This window comes from Podarcis tiliguerta (assembly GCF_965153285.1).
Source record: "Podarcis tiliguerta genome assembly, chromosome: Z".
NCBI classification, from domain to species: Eukaryota; Metazoa; Chordata; class Lepidosauria; order Squamata; family Lacertidae; genus Podarcis; species Podarcis tiliguerta.
This window is the reverse complement of record NC_139553.1, coordinates 18949227-18955226: the sequence shown is the minus strand read 5'-3', so window position 1 is coordinate 18955226 and position 6000 is coordinate 18949227. Positions and strand designations below refer to the sequence as shown.

The window sequence follows — 6000 nt, the reverse complement described above, 5'->3', positions numbered from 1 at the left end:
CACTTCTTTCTTGCAAACAGTTTTTAAAAAAACAAAAACACACACCCTCTAATATAGAGGCTTTTAACCTTTTTGAGTCCATGGCTCCCTTGACCAACTACATTATTTCTGCGGCACCCCTGTGGGGCTCAGGAGCCCTGTTATGTCACCCATTGTCTGTTGCACTGGCAGCCTCTCACCCTTTTCCCAACACCCTCCCTTGTGGAGTATTCCCTCAGCCTCCTCTCCTCTCCCCTCTACTTGGGAGTCCTCTGGGCAGCTGCTGCCATTGCCCTGGTCTCTGAACTGCCCCCTCCCCGCCCCAGTGAGAGGTGCGTCCCGGAGGCCAGTGGCGGAAGAAGGGTGCAGAGGGTTCGGGCTACCCCAGGTGTCATCACTGAGGGGTGTGACAAAATGACAAAAATATGAGTTTTATAAAATAATAATAATAAAATTAGGCTGCTGAAACTTTTTAGTTCAGTCAACAAATGTAACGAAATGCGGCTGGCACTGGGCACTACACAATGGGGGCTGGCACTTACTGCAGAGCCTGCAATGTGTCCGAGCCACACATCTCTCCTGGGAGTGACGTGGTGGCTTGGGCTCCTGCAGGCTCTGCACTGCCTGAAATGGCAGCGGGGGGCTTGCGTCTGCCCACTGCCTCTCCCTCAGCCACCCTACAGCTGAGGGGGAGGTGGCGGAGAGGCTCCACGCAGCACACCCCACCCCCATGGGCGGCTCGCCCTACCCCTGGCTGCAGGATGCATGTGCCGCACTGGGCACCGAAGCAGCTAGCTATGCCACTGCCAGAGGTACCATTCGCCTTCAGAGTTTGTAGCCAGGGCTACTGCAACAAACAGCTGTGCAAGCCTTTTGGAAGCAGAGACTTGAGAGTGGAACAGAGGAGGGAGGGAATGAAGGAAAGAAAGCGGAACAGAGGCCAGTGTTTCCTGTGGCACCCCAACTATCATTCAAGGCACCCCATGGTGCCACGGCACACTGGCTGAAAACCACTGCTCTATCCAAGAGCGAGCAGCATCTTTTCCTGCTTCTCACTCTTCTGAATTATGTTATCTACATGACTCCACTACTAATGCTCAAAGAAAGTCCTGCCCATTTCCAGAGGGATGAAGGATCCAGAACACTTATATGTCACCTGCTGGAATTCTATTTTCTATGGTTTGGATGCTCAACATTCACCATCCATGCCACATGGGAAATGTGGATGTCTGAATTTATATTGGTGTGTCACTATTCCTTTCTCTCGTTGTTTATTGTTTGTTTGCTTTGTATTTTATGTAATACCCTGCTACTGCACAGGTTGTTAATAATGGCAATAAAGTTGTTGTTTTTTAAACCCTTCAGACACCCCCTTTTGTTGCACTGATTTGCACTATCAGGGTGGTTTCACCCGATCCCATGTTCAATATTGTTTGTGCCTGCAAAGTATTCCCTATCTTCTTGTTGAAATTCTGTAATGGTTTTATACCTCAAATATTCTGGTTTGTTTTCCCATTGCTTTTCTTTTACTATAGCCCATCTGGATGCAAGTTGGGATACTGGGGGTTCTGCTGCTACTTCCTCTCTGGGGGGTCTGGGCTTAGGTTCCAGCTGCAGAGATGGATGTCTTTCTAATGATCCTATGTCACAAGACGACCATCTTCACAGATGCCAAGGAGTCCAGTATGGTGGATGAGCTGAAAAGAATTGTTGAGGGGATTCTTAAGAGACCCCCCCCCCCCAGAAGAACAAAGACTATACCAGGATGACCAGCTCTTGGATAACAGCAAAACCCTCGGAGACTGTGGCTTCACCAGCCAGACAGCATGACCTCAGACCCCAGCAACAGTTGCCTTGGCCTTCAGAGCCGTGAAGATGCCTTTGAGTCCCTCCACATTGATCCCTTCTCCAGACCCCCGGAGCTCCCAGAAGTGATGAAGCCCCAGGACTCTGGCAGCAGCTCCAACAAGCAAGTGGTGCAGTGAGAGCTACAGGGCAATGGAGCAAGCTGCAAAATCCGTGGTGCCCCTTCCCCACCACCCACTCCCTTCCTCAATCCTCCAGTGTGGAGAGAGACATGGCACTGCCCTACCCCTCTAATCCAGGTCTCCCTTCTACTCTGCCCCTCTCTAAACAAGACACACCTCCTTCCAAGCCTCTCCCCACTCATCAAACAGAGCAATGCTTTCATTTTTGGTTTTGGATAAAATAAAAGTTCAGCTGTTTAAAAAATAAAATAAAAATAAAAATAGCCCCTTTGGAGAGCAATAATGTGGCAGCATTAGGGAAGCATTGCAGAGCAACTGATAAGGCAGAATAAATCCACAACTAATGCACTATTGTTGTGTAAAGAGCATATGGCAGAGGCACACCCACTGCACCAAAACACCAGCTTGGAGGGTCCCTTGGACTAAACAAACTTTTGGATTCAAGGGAGGGCTCCAGGCTGAACAAACTTAGAATTCAGAGTCTGAACCCCAAAATCCCACAAGTATATATTTAAATAATGAGATTGTTCCTCCTTACAGTCACTGCAATTGTGATAAGAATTTAAAACAACAAGTCCAGCATTAGCAACCTCTACACTGATCCTGGAAGGTTCTGGCAGTCACACTGGCATGGGGCCATTTTAACAGGGAAGGCAAAACAGCAGAAGATTCAGCCATCACCATTGAGAGGGTATGTGTGAGAACTGCTTCTGGCACACCACAGGCTGGCCAAGTCTTGCATCAAGTAGCAGATCAGCTTTCCTTGTGCCATATACCAGAGCTGCCTTTGGTCTTCCATGTCTGCTTCCACTGGGATACAGTTTGCTCTCCCTCCTTTATTTTCTCCAGGTCCAGAACCACAGGAGGAAGGCCACAGAATGGTTAGCAAATGTCACCACCACACTGTGATTTGTCTGTTGCAACTCTTGTGGGTGCCTGTTGCAATTTAGGACCAAGTCCAGTGATGCTTTCCTGTTGGGCAAAGGATGCCCCTTCTACCATCCCAATCACCACCACCACCCAACTCATGCTGAGGTGGAATTATAGAATAGAATTGTAGAGCTGGAAGGAACATTGAGGGTCATCTAGTCCAACCCCCTACAATGCTGGAATCTCAGCTAAAGCAGCCATGGCAGATGGCTATACAACTTCTGCTTAACAACTTCCAAGGAAGGAGAGTTCACTACCTTCTGAGGGATTCTGTTCCACTTGTAACTTGATTCTGTTGGTTCAAGCGAGAAAAGCTTGCTCTATCTTCCATGTGACAGTCCTTCCAATATTTGTAAACAGCTGTCATGTTTTCTCTCAGTCTCCTCTTATGCAGGTGCTGCAAGGGGCTTAGTGATGGGCCATGGGATGGTGTGGATTGGAAGCAAGATGCACAGACAGGATCTGAACAGCAGACATGACTTTGCTTCCAGCATGTGGACATCATAGAGGTGGTTTGCAAAACGCCTCTCCTCCTCCCACATAAGGCATTGGCAGGTTCAATGAGCCTAGGAAGAAGGGGGTGGTAAGCAGTGAAAGGAGGCCTTACTCCCTTGGAGTGGTGGTGGTTGGGAAATAATCAGTTCCAGTGTAAGAGCAGGATGCAGCGCAGAATCTCTGCTCCACACCCAGAAGCAAGCCAGGAAAAGCTCTGTCTGGACAATAAAACCATCACCACAGACGGCAATTAATTATTCATGTGTAGAACATATTGCTGATGTAATAAATCACTACTTGGTAGCAATGAGATTTTGTCTATTCAGATGCAAATGAAACACACACATACACACACACACACCTCCTCTCTCATGTATTCTCCCCAACATCTTCTGTTTTTCTCACTAGGACCTGGGGGCTAGTGCTTCAGTTTTATTTCTTATGCAGCTGGTTTAGACCAGTTAAAGTTAATCTAACAGCTTTATTTCAGCAATTAAAATTAGATGGTGAAGGGCACAGAGAGGGTCCTTTCTCCTGAAATACTGCCCCCACTTAGATTGTAACCATAAGTGAAGGAGGTATAATAAAGGGCAGCTGAATGATCTAAAATCCAAAGCCCTCCACTACTTTCACCAATGGGATGGAGATTGGGGCAAAGACTCGTCACCCATTTGTTACAGATAGAAATCAGAAGAGGATGCTTGATCCAAATACCTACCCAGTCTGGGAGCACATCAGGTGGCTGCTTTGTGGTGCTCCAGATCCAAGCTGCTTCCTGTTCCTCCCCAGCCCTCCCCTGGATCACTCCCCCCCCAACAAAGTCCCTTTAGGGCCTTGGCCAGATTGTCATCAGCCATTGTGGAGTGGGGGAAAGGGGAGATCCATTTGCCCACCCCACCTCTAGGAACAACCAGTGCCTTTCTTTCCCAATGCTGAGTGTAAGTGGTCTCCAGAACAACCATTGCTAACTCAATCTCTTTTGATATGGATGGCTGGTTTCCATGTCTCGTTTTATGGGAGCTAATTGCTAGGAAGTTGCTTCTTAAGCCATGTTGAATAGAAAACAATAGTACCGCTCCATTCTGCTTTGGTCAGACCCCACATGAGGTCCTGTGTCCAGTTCTGGGCACCCCAATTTGAGGAGGAGATTGGGAATCCAGAAGGTGTGAAGAGCAGAGGAGGGCAGCCAAGATGATGGTCTGGAAACCAAGCCTTATGAAGAACGGTGGAAGGAGTTGGCAATGTTTGCCTGGAGAAGAGAAGAAAGAGAGGTTAGATGAGAGCCACCTTCAACTACCTGAAGGGTTGTCACATGAAAGATGGAGAAGGCTGCTGCTCCAGAAGTGAATGCTGGATGGATTTTGATGAGCAGGAGAGGAGATTTTATTTTCATGCTTCCTCTTTCTTACAGATATCTCTTTTAGCAGAGTGAAAAGCACCAGCCATGTACAACTTATCTCTCGAAGCTATGAACATTACAGATATCCATTGTCCAGTTCAAAATGGAGATTGCTCTCTGAAGGGGAGCAAATAAACATCCTCCCCCATTGCAGGTAGGAAAAAGAGTGTGAAGTGGACAGAAAGAAGTATATTTAGTTTCTATGGTTTCCTTTCCCACCACAAAAGTTTAGAGGATAATACATCATAGAGTCCACTGACTATTATGAAATCTGTGATTTGATTGCAGATCCTTCCACAGAGAGCACCCAAATCAATAGATTCAAATGACAAGGAGATTCCGCCTAAACTCTAGGAAGAACTTTAAAAAAAAAAAAAAAAATTATTGGGTTTTACAATAAGCATGAAACAACAATAAACAAACAACATCACAACAAAAGAACAGAAAAGAAAACACTACTACACACAAACACAAAACAGTAGAATACAAAAAATAAAAATAAAAATATTAAAAACAATTTTTGTATTCTTTGCATTAACTTATTTCTCCGACTTCCCCAGACCTCCCTTCTCTGTATTCCAAATCGAATATTCTGTCTGCAAATTCTTTCCCTCTATCATATTTTGATTTTCTAATAATCTTATAGCATAAAATAATTGCATTTCCTTAAATCTGAAAAATGTTGGATCTTTTTCTATTCACTTTTTAACTAATAACCATTCACCATCAATCCGATGTCATCAAACGTTCATTATCTTATAATGTTTCTGTAAGTAGTCTTTAAATTTCCTCCAATCTTCCTTCACTGTCTCTTCTCCCTGGTCTCTGATTCTGCCGGTCATTTCTGCCAATTCCATGTAGTCGGTAACTTTCATCTGCCATTCTTCCAGCGTGGGTAGCTGTTGTGTCTTCCAATACTGTGCAATAAGTATTCTTGCTGCTGCTGTGGCATACATAAAGAATGTCCTATCCTTCTTGTGCACCTGTTGGCTAACCATACCCAGGAGAAAGGCTTCTGGTTTCTTCGGGAATGTGTATTTAAACACTTTTTTCAGCTCATTATAAATCATCTCCCAGAATGCCTTAATCTTTGGGCACGTCCACCAAAGGTGAAAGAATGTACCTTCAACCTCTTTACATTTCCAACATTCTAGGAAGAACTTTCTTCCCAAAGAGCTGTTCAGCAGTGGAATGGACTCCTTTGGAAGG

At 45.6% G+C, this 6000-nt stretch overlaps 1 pseudogene across 1 annotated transcript; it reads left to right on the top strand.

Moving 5' to 3' along the window:
- Positions 1 to 1531: 1531 nt before the first annotated feature.
- On the top strand, positions 1532 to 2113 carry LOC310669407 (elongin-B-like; annotated as a pseudogene). The gene has a single exon. The product of its transcript is annotated as an elongin-B-like (transcript).
- Positions 2114 to 6000: the final 3887 nt, after the last annotated feature.